We start from the raw sequence: 17,663 nt of genomic DNA, 5'->3' as shown, positions 1-17,663 counted from the left end.
TGAAACTAAGGTTCCCTCATAAAATTAATAACAGAACTACAATATGATCCAGAAATGTAATTTAAGGATATATACATCCAAATGAATTGACATCAGTATGTCAAGAAGTACCTGCACTCCCATGTTCAATGCAACCCTATACACAATAACCACAATATGGAATGAACTTAGCTATCCATAAGTGCATTAGTGAATAAAAATATGGCATATTTACAAAATGGATTATTATTCAACCATAAAAAAGAGGGAAATCCTGTCATTTGTGGTGTCCATGACTGGAGGACATTATGTTAAATTAAGTAAGCAAAGTATAGAAAGACAAACACTGCCTGATATCCTAAGTGAATGGTACAGAAGTCAAACTCATATGAACAAAAGTACAATGCTGGTTATAAGAGGCTGAAGGTGAATTAACTTAGGACATGTTGATCAAAGGATACTAAAGTTCAGTTGAATAGGAGAAATAGATTCAAGATATCTATGTTATTTATGGTGATTACAGTTACTGATAATATATTATAGGGATGAAAATTGCCATGAAAGTTGTTTCATGTGTTCTCACCACAAAATGTGATGTATATGAAATAATGAAATGGTAATTAGCTTCAGTTACATATGCTCCAATGTATACACATATCAACATATTACATTGTACATGTTTTTACTTGACAGTTAAAAATAAGTTAAAGTACACATATATAATCAATAATATACAATAATATGCAATCAGTAATATACAAATTGTGATGATTACTCATATTACTAAAGTAGAGAGTATTATAATAAAAATCTCCCAATGAGGTCTGCTTTAAACTGAGCTGTTAACAAAGGCCTCCTTCAGTGGACTGAATGTTTATGAACCTCTGTCTATGTGTTTACATCTTAATGCCCAAGGTGGTGGTATTAGGAAGTGGAGCCTTTGGAAACCTGAGCCATCTGTGAGGCAGACAAGCATCTATGTGAATATTGGCACTCATGGACACCAAACATACCAGCACCTAGACTTGGGTTTTCCCAGTTTCCAGACCTATAAGAAATAAATGTGGTTTGTTTATAAGTCAGCCATATGTAGTATTTTCTTATTGCAGCTCCAGTGAACTAAGACATCTCCCTAAGAAAGTGGCATTAAAGTTGATTATTGAAGAATGAGTTAGGATCTATTGGTGAAAGTGTTCTAATAGGGAATGAGGTGTGAATATTTAACAGCATGTGCAAAGGCCCTTAGGCAAGAAATTCCTCAAATGTTAACAGATAACTCAGAGAACCCAAAGTATTTGCATTGAGAAAAAGAGCAAGGAGGTGAGTAGAAAAAGATGAGTGAAAATTGTAGCAGGTGCCTGTCATGCAAGGTCCAGTCTTATGTGTTGAGCATGTTTTATTGTATCCGAATGGTTACCGGTAGTCTCTTAAAAGTTTTAAGGAAGGTGGTGTAACCCAATTGTTCTTTTTAAAATGTCACCCTGACTATTTGGGAAGAGGAAGGGAATGATTGGGAGGGGGAATGGAAGAAAAGAAAGTAATGAGGGGCGGTGAATACGATTCAAGTACATTGTGTGAAATGTCAATATAAACTATTATTTGGTATTATAAAATATTTTAAAATAAATAAAATTTCACTCTGGCTATAATATACAAAATGGATTATCATCTGCCCTTAGATAAAACAGAATGGAGTAAGTTACATGTTTGCGTCATTAAACTTTCCTTTCAACAGTGAATGCAAGAAACAAAACAATAGAATACCTTACATCTTAATGATCTCAAGGGATTTTTGTCTCTCTCCTAAAGTCCAACTATAGTACCTAGAAAAATCAGATTTTAAAAAGGTAGATTTAAGGAAAGGGAGATGTCAATGATAATTCCCAGGCTTTTGTCCTGAAGTAAGTTGTTGAAGGATGAAAAGGTCATTTGCTGAAATAAGCAAGGCTTGCAGAAGGAGGTTTGGAGAACACTATTTGGCAGTTTCATAGAGTGGTCTGGGCTAAGAATAATGACAGACAAAACAAATGACATGAATTCTAATATACTCAGTTGAACTCCTGAAACAGAATCTTCTGGTCTGTATGTGTACAAAAGACTAGCACATTATTATTCCACCATCTTTTAACAACATTTCACTTATTTTGTGAACTTCAACTCAGGCACGAAAAATGACTAGTTATATGACTTTTGGAAAAATTACTTACCTCTGAGGAGACTAACCCTGGCATACAAAGAATCATAACATATTTCTTGAAAGCAGGAGCATATGTAGATTCTATTCTCAGCTCTATCATTAATTATATGTCACTTAAGTCAGTTAATTTCTCTTTGTCCCCATTGCTTCATCTAGGAAATAAAGATAAAAATGATTTATTCCTGCATTCTTTTGAGAAATTATGAAGAGATAATATATGAAGAAAATTTTTTGTCATAGTGCCTGTGCTTTATACAAGCCCCAAGTAAATCTATTTCACAAAAGCGTTTGTAGGAGGCACTCAATATATGTGTCTTCACTTCCTTTCTTTATTTACCTTCTCTTCCAAATAGTTTAATCCAATAAATGTTTGAATACTACTATGTCTACCATCTTAGGCTTGCTGGGCTAGAACAGATGGACATGTGAGAATCTAATGTTTACCTTGAAACTTCTGGACTGGACTCTTTAAAATCAAAAGTAGTGCAGTGCAAAAAGGCAAAAAAATAAATAGCTATACTATTTTCTCTAATATACATAATAACACTGCAGTTCTGGGGATACATTGTGTTGTGTTATGTGTTCTAAGCTCTTATAAAAAGCAGCACTTCTCCTACTTTAGATATTTCCCCTCTAACCCATCATCACCATAAAAATTCACACATTATCAAGAGCTCAATAATTCCACATATTGAGGTTATATATTTTCTGTTTTAAGGACTTAAACTTGTAATTATATTGTCTGGTTCTTCCATCATGTTATCCTACTTACTATCATTTTCTATATTGCCAGAGTCCAGGCTAAACTGCTGACAAGGTAAGAAGTCTATGTCCATGCCTGCATGTTCTGAATAAACAAAAACTGAGAGTAAGCAGGGAAGCAAGTAAGTATTATAGACATGAAACCAGGAAGGTTTTCTCAGAAAGTAACTACAACTCACCAACATCAAAGAAATCACATAGTGATTCTTATGCTAAGATCATATTCTTTCCTACGGAGGGACTTCTTAACTTTTTGCCTGTTGGAATAAGAACTAACCCCAAGGAATGGGAAGTCCTTAAATGAGACTAGTGAATCCATGTTTTGTCTCTGCTTGAGAAATGAGTGATGGATTAAGAATTCAAGTTGGATCCCAAAGTCCAAAGTATTCCAAATAGCAGGAAACATGAAACTTATTGAACACAGGCTCCATCATTGTATTAGTCAGACTTTTTTGTTGGTATGACAAAAATAACCTCACATAAATAACTTAAGGAAAGAAACATATATTTAAGATCACAGATTCAGATGGTTGAGTCCAGTAAGCCAGGAAGGATGTGATGAACCAAAATAACTCACATCATGGCAACCAGGAAGGAGAGAAAAGATGCCAGCACTCTGACTTTCTCCTTTTTTCCCTTTTATTCCATCCATCTCACCTATGATCCATGATTGGGCAGGTCTTCCCCACACACACACCCCTTTAGCTAATCCTCTCTGGAAGCAACCTCACAGACATACCCAAATATGTGTTCTACTCATCTCCTGGAAGCGGCTCAATCTAATTAAGTTGACAAGATTGACAATCATAATTTCTTTTTCTTTTCCTGTCTTTATCTGAGATTTAAGAAATAGATCAATTCACAGAGTCTAATAAATGTTCTAATATTACTGGTTATCCTTTTCTTTTGTATTATAAAAAATTATACTCTACTCTGGCTTTACCTCAAAGATACTGTGTAATTCATATCAATACCCAGATCTCCAATAATTGTCATGATATGGTACCTGCTTTTCTCCACCCTCTGTATTTGAAAACTTTGAAATTCTGTTTAACTTAGGTTTGTGATATTTCACCTGCCTTCCTTGCACTTATTTACCCTCATTGATTCATGGCTTATTTCTGACTCCTGATGCCTTGCTTGTTGCTCAAGTGTCATTTTTTTATTACTGATTTATTTCTTAAAAAGACTATGTAAATAGGAGTACCATGGTACAGAAAATGATGAACAGTGGATAAAGCAGAATGTACTGAAAATCACAAGGACAAAAGAAAGAGAATGAGTTTGTATCAAATCCTCTCTACTTAAAGCTTGTTTTTAAAAATGAAACTATTGTACCTAGAAAAGTTCTGAAACTTATTACTTGGTAGAAAATGAACATATAGATGTGACACATTGTGAGATCTTCAGAATAGAATATGAATTACATTGTTTCTGTGGTAGAAACTGACCAATTATTCATCATAACATTTCTCTTTTTTCCTAAATTTCTGATCTTCCAATGGAATTAAATATAGTGATATGACTAAGCTCTAGAGAATAAATTCTAAGAACAAGTAAAATATATCCATTACAGAATTGGCCAATAGAATCAACCACAGGTGATTCTCCAGGCTTTTTCTTTGCTTTGTTGAAGTACATGAGCTCAATTACTTCAAAAACTATGTATAAACGATGGTGGGTCCATGAAGAAAAAGTACCCTAGATCCATTAATCACTAGAATCACTTGAGAAACACCAATACTGGCATTTATGTAAGTGAGGAATAGGCTTATATTTTGGGATTAATTTAGCTAGTATCAACTTATTTAATAAAGTTAACAAAACAATAGCAAATATTTATTGACTCTTTAGTATTAACCAGAATCTAGAAATAAGAGTTGGTAATAGAATTTTGCTGATTGCTATATGTAGTGAACATGGTAGATATAGCATTTCAGGTTCTAATCACTTTTCACTACACATACTGAAAAACATGTAATTAAGAAAGAGTGCATCCTATGCTTATTTATTCTTATTTCTAGCTTTATTAAATTATAGTGCAAAAATAATAATTTTAAAATGTTCAATGCTACAATTTGTTATAGGTAAACATTGTAAAATGTTGTCATGATCAAGCTAATTAACACACCCATTATCTCAAACAGCTATATATGCATTATGAGAACACATAAGATCTACTATCTATTTATTGTATAAAATACAATATTATTCACTATACTTGTCAGCCTATAGATTTGATCACCAAGACTTACTTATAATTTAACTGAGAGTTGTAACTTGCCCAACCTCTTCCCATTTTCCCCACATTCTACCTCCTAGCAACCACTGCTATACTCTCTGCTCCTCTGAGTTAGAATTTTATTAGGTTCCATATATCAATGAAATCGTATACTATTTTTCTTCGGTGTCTAGCTTATTTCATTTAGCATAATGTTCTCTAGCTCCATTCATGTTCTCACAAATGGCAGAATTTCCTTATTTTCTAAGACTGAATAATATTACATTGTGTGTGTCTGTGTCAGTGTATGTAGCAATGTGTGTGTGTCTGTGTGTGTGTGTATGTGTGTGTGCATATCCCACATTTTCTTTATTCATTCATTTGTCCACAAGAACTTACTTTGTTTCTGTATCTTGGCAATTACAAATAATGTGGTAATGAATATGTGAATGCAGAAACTCTTCAACATACCAATTCCATTTCTTTAGGATGTATAACCAGTAACGGGAATACTTGATCAGGTGGTGGTACTATTTTTATTTTTTTGAGGACCTACATGCTGTTTTTCATAATAGTCATACCAATTTACATTCTCACCATCAATGTACAATGGTTCACTTTTCTTCCCACCCTCACCAACACTGTTATTTTGCACCTTCTGATGACAGTCATTCTAATAGATGAGGTGATAACTCATCATGGTGTTGACTTGCATTTCCCCAATGATTTATGATGTTACATACCTCTTCATATACCTATTGGCCATTTTTCTGTATTCATTGGAAATGTTCAAGTCATTTGACTATTCTTTTATTGGTTTCTGTTTTCTTGTTTAGTTTTTCAGTGGAGATTTCAAGCATATTAACTTGTACAAGTTTTTTATATATTTTGTAGCATATTTTACAAATATTGTTATTCATTTCACAAGTTTTCTTCTTATTTTGTTGTTTATTTACTGTTTATGCAGAAGTTTTTTAGTTTAGTGTTATCCCTCTGGTTTATTTTTATTTCTATTGTCTGTGCTTTTGGAATTTTTTTCCAAAATGTTCTTGCCCATCCCAATTTTCTGAAACATTTCTTGTATGTTTCTTCTAGTTGTTTCATAGTTTCTGATCTTACATTTAGATCATTAATATATTTTGAGTTGTTTATTGTAATTTGTGAAAGGTAGCATCTAATTTAGTTCTTCTGATTGTGGATATCTAATTTTCCCAATACCAATTAATGCAAATATTGTCCTTTCTCCAATGTATATTTTCAGGACCTTTATTGAAAATCTATTGAGTTGTAGAGGTGTGAGTGTACTTCTAGCATCCCACTTTTATTTGGCAGTACTGGAGTTTGAACTTAGGGCCTCACCCTTGCTAGTCAGTGTTCTACTACCTGAGCCACTCCATCAGCATGAGTTTACTCCTAGATTCTGTCCTGTTTTATTGTGTAACTGTTTTTTATCAAATACTATGCTGTTTTGATGATAACAGCACTGTAGTGTATTTTGAAGTAAAGTAGTCTAATGTTTTCTGCTGCACATATTTGCTCCAGGTTGCTTTGGCTACTTTGGGAGTTTTGTTTGTGGCTCCATAGAAGTGGTAAGAGTTTCTACTAGTTCCCTATATTGTACAATTAGTGTTTTGATAGGGATTGTATTGGATGTGCTGATCAACGTAGGTAGCAAAGACATTTTAACAATATTAATTCATCCAATCCACAAACACAGGACGTATTTCCATGTTTTGTGTGTGTATTTTCTTCAATTATTTTCATCAGTATTTTATAGCTTAAATTTTAGAGGTCATTTGTGAATTTGTTTAGATTTATTCCTAGGTATATTTTTAGCTATTGTAAATGGAAATACAGTATTTCTATTTCAAATAATTAGTTATTTTCATATAGCAATACTGCTGATTTTTGAATGCTGATTTTGTATTCTGCAAATGTGCTGAATCCATTTACTAGTTCTAATAGATTTTTGGTTGATTCTTTGGGGTTTTCTGTATATAATGTCATATGCAAATAGTAAAAATTTGACTTCCAATTTTCTAATTTGGATGTTCTTTATTTTTTTGTCTTGGATGATTTCTCTGAACTCTGTTGAAAAAAAACTGGTGATAGTGGAAATCTTTGTCTTGTTCCTGATCTTACAGAGAAAGCCTTCAGCTTTTCCCCATTCAATATAATGTTAGCTGTAGGCTTATTATAAATGTTTTTTTTGAGGTACATCTCTTCTAAATTTAAGTTGATGAAAATTTTTATTATGAAGAGATGTTGAAGTTTTTCAGTTGATGTTCTTCATTTATTCAGTTGATCATATGCCTTTTGTTCTTCATTCTGTTAATGTGGTGTATTACACTTATGGATTTGTACACATTGAAACATCGATGCATCCCAAGGATAAATCCCACTTGTTCATGGTGAATCATTCTTTTAATGTGCTGTTGAATTTGGTTTACTGGTATTTTTTTGAGGAGTCTCACTTCTTTGTTAATTAGGGATATTGCCCTGTAATAGTCTTTATTTTGTAGTTTCCTTATCTAGCTTTGGTATGAGCAAAATGTTGGTTTCATAAAATGAGTTTGGACATGCTTCCACATCTTCAGTTTTTTGGAAGAGTTTCAAAAGAAGGCAATGTGCTTAGAAAAAAATGACTAAGAGCAGGAGACCTAGGTAAATGGCTTTAGGTCAAGCCACTACAAGGGGGAATATAAATTGGTTCAAATCAGTCCCAAATCAGTATAATTTATACTCTCTTGCTAATACACAGAACCCATGTTCAAATTTGCATCACCTTCTCCCTCAGTGCCTTGTTCAGTATCATGCATATAGTGGATGTGCCTGAATGATTTTTTAAATGAATTGAATAGAATTCAAAGTGCAAATCTTGAAATGGTGATAAGTTAGTTTCATATACCCTATTTTTATTTCTTTCTAGAGTCACCTTCCTGATATTTGTCCTGTGAAAAAGGTAGGACACGAATTTAGCTTTTTAAAAATCAACTTGCTTTTAAGTGACAATTTAGTTCATGACACAAGCTTTCTGTACCTTTAAAATCAAATAATCCATGTAAAGCTCTTAGCACAGTGGGGAAAACGTTTGATAAGCACTCAAAAAATGACTGTTGTTACCATTACATTCAGTTTCATTGTGCGATCTCTTTCACATTCTCCCTTTAGACAGTTTTCCTGCCAAGTTCTGCTGTTTCTAATTCTATGACTGCCATTGTTTTGCTTTATTTATCTTCTCTAACTTCATTCATTCACATGTTACTAGACATTATGCTAGGCATCCTATACAGACTAAGTCATTATTCCTCACTAAAACAAGGTTTATGTTTATTTATTTTACAAATAAGGAAACCAGGACTAATAATTCAAATATCTTGTCCAAGGTCACAAGGCTTTAAGCAGTGGAGCTAGGACTTAAACCCAAGTCTGTACAACTAAAAGCCCAGGCTTCTCTCCAGCTCCACTAATTGATTTTCCTATTCTTTGAAGAGAAGGTGCTAGTAGTATTAATTCATTTGTTACATAAAATAGAAAAGGGATGTTTAAAAGTTGGAAAGAGTCTAGTCCATGGTGAGCTGAAGCCAATAAGTACCATTGCAAGAATAGATTGTATCTCTTTCCAACTCCATTTTCAATGACATAACTTCCATGACTTGAAATTGGGCATGATGGGTGGGAATACTTGCACCACAGTGGTTGTCAAAAGCTACCAAAATCACAGATAAAGTCTTCTTCTTCTTTTTCGAATCACAAACTACCAGATCTAGTAGAACAGGGTATTTGTTTTGTGTATGAGTAAACTGAAGGTTAGGGGAAGCTAATAGCTTATCCAATGTAACAGACCCTTAATATAAAGTATAAACTCTTTTTACCTCTTCTTGCTTGGAAAGGAGAGATAGAGGGAGAAGAAAAAGACAAGGAGAGAGAAACAGAGAGACACAGACAGAGAAGAGGTAGATAGATAGTAATGTGTGAAGAAACGCAGAAAATCATAGACTCTGCATTAGAAAGAAACTTGAAAATCATTTCATCCATTAATTCCCAACACCAGCTACACATAAGAATTACCGGAGACAATTATTTAAATTAACATTTCTCTGGAGTACATACTAAATGAATCAGTTCAATACAATCTGTAAGCTTATAAAATGTTTATGGGTATTGTGATGCATGAAAGACTGTCACATGGGAATTATCTTATGTAGTTCAATCTTATATATCATGTGTGAAACTTCTCTATATAAACCATGTTTTTCTCCCATATGAGTTTAACCTTAACCTCTAAGCATTAATCAGTTCAGCCCCTTAAGTCACAGCTTGTGGCATAAATTTTACACATTGCTAATTCAGAACAGATTTCCAGAAACTAATAACTTATAGTTTAAAAAACTTACATTGTATAATAAGAGAACTTTTGTTTTTTGAAGCCTGTATATTCACTGTCTTCTTTGGGATTCAGGAAATGATTATCAAAAAATATGTGTGTGTGCATGCACATGTATGTATGTGTATGTGTGTACAGAATGATAGAGAAGGTAGCCCCAGGAATGGCCTCATTTCAGGGCTCTGTGAGAACTTGGAATGCTCAGGGGGTGCCTTGCTTTGGCACTGAGTGCAAAGGCATGGGACATCTTGATAAAGGAAGCCAGCCGTGATCACTGGCAGGGAAAGCAATAAAAACAGAGACTTTATTCTCAAAAGCTTGCTGCAAGCATAATATTGGGCTATTGAGACAGCTCAGTCTTTCTTACACACTCCCACTCATCTCTGCCAAGGTGCAGGATGACCCTGCTCAGTCCAGTGCAAAGAGAATTGCTTCCTCTGAAAGGAACCAAGTAGCTCACAGACAGCAATAGAGTTCTTGAAAGAATGTACCAAATGAAAGTTTTAAATCTTTAATTTGTTTACAACTTAAGTCTGGGTTTTATCAGCAATGATAACTTGAAGGCATTCAGGATGTCAGCAGAACATGATTTTCTCTGAAATTCTATTTGATTCATTTAGAAAAGTTATGAATGGAAAATACCAAATTGACAACATTCTAGCCTATACGTATGAAAAATGTGGCCAAAATACTCCTGGTACTTAGGAGAGCTGTGCATCTTGTTGCTGTGACAAACAGTATGAATGAGCCAAACTATCCCTAGTTTTCTAGGTAGTGCAATGAACAAATTAGTAAATGAATGGTCTAATGGATGCATGTAAATCAGACATCCACTTGGTGATGATAGTGACTGAAATGCAAGAAAGAAGAGGAAATAACACATCCCAAATCCTCACATGAAGGAGAAAATATTGATTTATTTATTTATCCATCAAGTTTGTCAAGTACTTGCTATGAGCAAGGTGCTGAGATGATGGTTGTGTATATCTGTCTCAGTGGTTCTCAAACTTGAACATTCATCAGCATTTCTTTTAGGTTCATTAAAACACAGATGTGTGATCTCATCTCTACAGTCTCTAATTCATTAACTTTGGAGTGAAGCCCAAGAATGTACACTGTTAAGCAAGTGCCCAGGAAATGGTGAGGGTTAAGAAACCAGACTTTGAGACACACTGGCTGTTTGTACACAGGCAAATAGCAAATAACTACACTACACTGCAATAAGCAGCAAGTACCATGAAGTATGCTATGAGTGCATAGAGAGGGGCACTTCTCTCATCTTTGGGATGAGGGTGCCAGGGAAAGATATCAGGAAATGCTTTCCAGAAGCAGTGACACTTGAACTGAGCCTTAGAGGCTGAATCGACTTTTCTATTGGGAAGAATTAAAAATGCAATCTAGATGAAGGAAATAACATAAGTGTAGACAAAGAAATGAAAAATGATGTGGTGGTTTTAGGGAACTACAAATAATCTGTGGCAAGAGTTTGGGCAGTTAGCAAACATTCACTCGTATCATGTGGCAAAAACTTGTCACAGAAGAGGTAATCAGTAAATGTGTAAATAAATGAAATTGCATTGTGGTACTATGGGAACACTAGAAAGATAACATGTCAAAACTGTTTGGAAGAAGAGAAAAGATGCATGCAGAATAAAGAAGCAACTATCAAAGACCACAGGTCAATGTGGTAGATAGCAACCAGGAAGGCGGCCTGGATCACAGTGATTTTCTCTCTCCTTTAGAAATGATATACAGGCTAAGGTTCCCAGAATCAGCATCTAGGTTAGGTGATTTTGCTCTAGTGTATATCAGATTTTTCTGAAGAGAAGTGTCTGAAGAAAGCAGACCATCAGTGTATTCTCACATAATGATCTAAAATGAAATGGATGAGACATGTTAAATCCTCCCCAAGTGAAAAGCCTGTCAGATCTGCAAGAGGAACTGTTGGTCACCATGTTTCCCAAAAGAAGCTGAAAGAAAGAAAGTGCCATGGCAAAAGAAGCAAATATGAGAGAGGGACAGAGCTCTGGCTATATTTTGACTTTTAATTCCAAATGTCCCTAAGGCTTGCTGTCCTTGATCTTCCCAATTTTAGTTACATTGAAGTCCTCAATAGCCTTCCAGTAAATTTCTTTCTTTTTTTAATTAATGTGCTGGGTGGGGGTACATATGAGTATTTACAAAAGTTCTTACAATGTGTCAAATGTATCCTACTTGAATTCACACCCTCCGCTGCTTTCTTTCATTCCCCCTCCTTTTCTTCCTTCCTTCCTTCCTCCCTTCCTTCCTTTCTTTTCTTTCTTCCCTTCTTCCTCTTTTTTTTCCTCCTCTTCCTCCTCCTCATCCTTCTCCTTTGCATCAGCCAGAGCAAGTTGAATTTCTGTCACTTCAGTTGTGACTACTCTATCAAATCACTCACAATCTGAAGCATGAAATAAATACTGAATTGGCTTACAATCCAGGGATGAAACCTATAGTAGAAAATGCATAGGAGCAGAGGACCTTGAGTCTGTGTTAGCACATATGGGTATGATTTGGCCAGAAGGAAGGAAAAGGAGGCCCTCCAAAATGGAGCTACTTTCATAGGAGAAAGTATATTATTAAAACTGTTGGTGGTTTTAAATGCTGGGGCAGAGGTCTGCCTGGCTAGACTAGTTTCTTCTGAGTTGTAAAATGAAGCATCAAATAGAGAAGGGCTCACATGCCAGATCTCAAGGTTTAGACTTTTGCCTAGAAGTCCTAGAGAATGAGCAAGAGAACAACAGGAAGGAAGTGGGATTTTTTAAGAGTGTGAGTCTTGTGACAAGTTTTCTTTATTTTTTCTGGTGCAAGGCTTTTTTCCCTCTCCCTTTTTTTCTGAGAACAGCCTTTCTTGTGTAGGATGTTCGTCACTAGATTTATAGGGTACACAGTAGAACAATGTCAGAGGACTGCTGGTGATTGGGCATGGGCATTGGGACTTACCCCTAACCAAGAGAACATCAGTGTGCATGACTGCTGTCATGACCAGAATGCTGGGTTGGAAATCAGAAGAACTGCCCTTAAACAGGTCATTTGTCTCAATGAAACTCAATTTCCTCATCTCTAAAATCAGGGAATTGACATAAGTATGGAAGAGTTTTTGCACTATAAAGGATTGTGCAAGCGGTTTTGAAAATTGCTGTATGATTTAATACTTTATTTCAGAAAATCTGTGCCAAAGCTTTCCTGTGTCATCACAAGCAGCATGTTCTTCTTGGCTGTGTGCATATTTCCCAAGCAGCCTCCTCACTTCAAAGAAACAGCTTTCCCCTAAATGTTCCAGGCAGGCTCATCTTTCATTATGCTTTCCTTATTTTTTTTTCAAATCAGACAAGCTGCAACTACAAATTACTTTCAAGACATTTTAAATAAACTGGGAAAGTATGCACATGCCCTGGAACTTGGAGAGTATGTTTGCTTATCAGGTTGTCTCTCCTCTTTATTATCTCCTCTTTATTAAGGGTATCCAAGGATGAATTTCTTTAAGCATTTTCTTCTATTTTATGGGAGGGAGTCCTGACTCCCCATTGACAATATACTTCCAGGAACCATTCATCTTTTCTTTCATACATAGTGCATTTAACGTTCTTTCATGTTTCACTCAAGAGAGTATACTCACTGAAAATCTGCTGGATGCAGGCATGAAGCTAGGAGCAGGACACACCTGTTTGGTAGTGCCAACTCTGCCTTGATTTATTTATATATGGAGCCGAATGCCTTGAAAATCTTCAGTCCTAGAAGTCCTTGTCAATGCTGTAATCTATCGATGCTTTCATGGAAGCATTTGAGAGGTGCATTCAAATCTGGTGTCTTCCTATACATGTATGAGACAAGAGCAAGCCTCAAGCTACAGGATGGCTACAGTGCCTTTGTTGTAAGAGAGATGTGCAGAATTATGTTACTACCACACCACTTCCTGCACTATGCTGTGTCATTGGCAAGGTTTCTGATTTCCTCATCCTTTTAAAGCTTTATAGCATGTGATAGAAGAAAGATTTCAGTTGTAAAGTAAAAAGGCACTCTGTCACTTTTATCTGCACTGATTCAAGACAGCACATATCCACAAACTTTTCTGTTATGAGGGCTGAATTTTAATAGGATAATTCCAAAGTGTCCATTTTCCTAATTATTTTAGAATTATGTGGACGGTAATTACCATCTTCCATTATCAGCACTCATGGTGGTTAGGACAAATTTCTAATGCATCCAGCAAGTGCTTTACACTAATACATTTGCTTCATTAACTTCAATCAAAAGACAGCAGTGAATTCTCATAGCAATAAGTTTGCTTTGATATAGTCTCATCAAATATTGATCTGAATAGTCTGTAGGAGTGCTTAGTCGATCTGTGTGAAATTTATTTACTGAATACATTATTTTTATCCCCAAACTACTCATTCCTATCTGAAAAAAATCTATTTTTTTCATCTTAAAACTTTATTAACATTTAGGGAATTGCTAAATTTTTGATAATTAGTACATGTCTGAAAATATGCTTTTTATACAAAACCATCAACAGAAAAGGAGTGAACCCAAAATTATATAAGATGTTACATTTTACATCCTAGAGTTGGTCTATTTTTCCAAAGAGCCAAATTTATAAACAGCAACAAGAAGCAGTGTGTCCCCTATCCCTATGCAGATTTACCCATGTGTGAATTGTGTGGCTTAAACTTACATAGATTTTTTTAAACTCTATTTTTAATTTTTTTGTAATTGTTTTGTTACACAGACTTCTGGTATATAAAATTACACTAATTCAGGGATGAGGGGATGTTTTCCTTCAAATATATATGCATCATGGAGCTGAGTTCTCAATTTCACATGGACTCTTCAGTTGCAGCTGAGGCCTGTGAGGGTGGCCAAGCAGTGAACAGAATACAGAGCAGCAAAAAGAGCCTGACCAAAGAGTTCTGAAGGAGGAGATAGGCAAGGTTACTAAATAGGTTCTGACAGTCTCATAGAACTGACAAGAGATAAAGCACCAGGCATGAAATGGGAATTAAAAGTCCATTTAGCAATCCAAAATGGCAACCCTATCAGCAACTGAAAGCTGGCATGAAAAGAAAAATCTAGAAGATACTTCCCACTTGATTTCACTGGATATTTGAAAGTGAGGTCAGTTCACATGAAAGTACAAAAGGAGCCTGTCTATGAAGGGAGAGGGGAAGGAAAGGAAGGATGTGTGGAATAAATCAGGAATGAGGCATAATCAAATCTCCATTAAATGATGTGTGTAGTAAGTGTATGGAGTCAGCAGACTCTAAGTCATTTGATTTATTGGGGCTACAAATTTTGAGATTATCTGGAATTCTTCAGTAAGTATTTTCTGGTCACCTACGGTGTCCTAGACTTTTGCTATAGATGGTGATGTTAGAGGGTGTTTGTTATCCCTGATAATCAGTGTGTTTGGCTCAGTTTCTGGTGTGAGTCATGAAGTCTGCACTACAACCTTCTCATTTCCAAAGCCAGTGCCAGATGGATCTTTTTCCCAATTCCAGGTTGAGACATGCCTGGACAAAGCCTGAAACTGTGCCAATCACCCCTCAAGAATCAGAATGGATAAGCTGAATACAAACAGGGCCAGAAGCTCCAAGACTAAGACTGGCTCAGAATCCAGATGCAACAAAAAAGATGACTTGACAGAAAAGGGTCCTGCATGAATGTTCTCAATACACAAATACAGGAACGATAAGCTTCAGGAGCTGTTTCTCCACATGCAAATGATACAAACAGGATCAGACACTTTTATGTTTAACATGTGTGAAAAGAAATTTACTGCATAGCAGCCAGTCTATGTATACTACCACAGTATTGTCTAGACTTGGCAATGTGATTTCTATGTGCAGTCATAGAAATGCCAGCTCAACGATTAAGTGATCCTTTTCCAAGTTCACAAAGCTAGTAATTATCAGAATCAAAATTTAAGTACTGATTTCCTGATTCTAAACTGTTAACTTTGTAATTATCACGTTTCAAATCTGTCCAATATCTATGTTTTATAATTAAAAACTATATAATATATACATAATACTGTATGCTTATCTATTTTTCTGTGTCAATGGACCTAATATGCTCCCGCAGCTATAGGAGGCACTATATTAACTATTTTATTATTTTATCTTATTTAATCCCTGAGACCTTAATGAGATATGGACTCTTACATTAAAAAACTGGGCTCAGAAGGTGAAATATTTGGTTTAAGTCACATAATGTATGTGGTAATCCATGTCCTTTGTCTCTGGAGTAATGCTGTCTCATTTCTCTCTCCTGCATGGACACCTACTGTCACCATCTTTTGCCTTCTCCTTCCCTCTCTATCTCTCTTTCTGTCTCAGTGTCTCTGTCTTTCCATCTGTGTATAAGTGCATGTCTCTCTCTCATTGCCTTATAAACTGCATCTTTATGCTCTGATCCAAAAAAATAGTCAAATGTATACATCACCCAATGTGGCAGACAGGAAAACAAGGAGCAAGCAAAAGTAGAAGTGGTTTCTCTGGCCATTGTGGTTATTGAGCTGAAGTCATTCATCCTTGTTTACACTTGGCAGTTCTGCAAAGGGTCTATTGAAGAAAGAAATTTGGAAAGAATACTTTGAAACATGTTTTCCTGACCTGATAAGAGATACTTTGCCTCAGCACAGAGGAAAACAGTGTACTCAAAAGCAGAAAGGCAGTCTAAGACTAAGATCAACAATGGGAACTGTATATTTGGATAGAGAAGAGGGAATTTTTTTAAAACCATGAGCAATGGCTATAATAAAAGAATATTAGTAGTTCAATATAGAACTGTACAGATATGTGATGGAGAAGGAAATGGGAAACATTGCTTGTTAATTTGCTGTTACTTTACAATAATGCTGAGATTCTTCTGAAGGTTTATAATTATAAATCCAAAGGAAAATTATCATGCATTAGGGTGGATAATTGCTAACCTGATTTGGATCAAGGTGAATTAGGATTCTTTTCATCAAAGTATAATTATTCTTTATCCAAACCCTTTCCAGATCTAGATTCTCTTTGACAGAATGTAAAATAACCTGCTATGTCTAAAATAGTATGTATATTTATTGAGTACTACATAGTGGTACTCACCATTGTGAACTGAATTTTTGCTTTCCTGGGGTCACTGGAGGATTGCACTCTATAATTGAACAATGTCTTAATGAATGTAATTTGGTGGCTCCACTTGCTAATGTGACCAGTTCCTACTGTTCATTTCATTTCAAAATTGGTCACAAACAGATATGGAAATAATTACACTACGTAGAAATAAGCCCCAAGATTTCCAGACCTGACAGAAGAAAAGTTGTGGGCATGTAATTAAGAGAGAGTGGGAAAAGTTGACCTACTTTTGCTGAGATTGAGGGATCAACCTGTACATCTGACTGTGGATCAATTCATCTCCTGTCTACTACTCCCCTAATAATCCTGACCTCGTTTTCTATTGTTTGCACCAATGAATTAATTTGTAGTCCAATTCTGTTGATTTAGAAATCAAAATAAATGAGACTAGGAAGAGTCAATTAAGCAATCTGTGGAATTTCTATCACAAAGATCCCTTTGTTAGCCTTGATTTTGCATTAAGCATGTGAAATTAATTTAGGGGCAGGGGTAACTGGAGTGAAGGATGCCAGTCACAAGGTCATTGTAAGGAGTGATTCAACTTAGAAATTATCAAATACAACTAGGAGTTCTCTTTAAAGAACTATCAATATTGAACTTAATCATCTGGGAAGAGTCAAAATTCTTGATGGCTCTCCACTTTACAAAGAGTAAAGATGAAATTCCTTATCTTTGCATTTCAGTACTCAGCTTAACTTCAAAATTGGTAGAAATAATTTGTCTGTGAAGACTACAGAACATACAGATGGACATATTCAATAGGCTATTAGAAGTCTGAGGCCCAAGAAAGATGTTTGAACTAGAGCTCTCTCTGGGAGCCATTAGCATTAAAAGCAGAATATAACTACCTATGATGACTTTTTAAAGTTCTATATTTGTATTGTCCAGTATGGGAGCTACTGGCTATATGTGACTGCTAAGCACCTAAAAATGTGGCTAATATGATTGAATAACTAAATTGTTCCTTTTATG

Source organism: Castor canadensis, chromosome X, assembly GCF_047511655.1.
Source record: "Castor canadensis chromosome X, mCasCan1.hap1v2, whole genome shotgun sequence".
NCBI lineage: Eukaryota > Metazoa > Chordata > Mammalia > Rodentia > Castoridae > Castor > Castor canadensis.
This window is presented reverse-complemented; position numbering follows the sequence as displayed.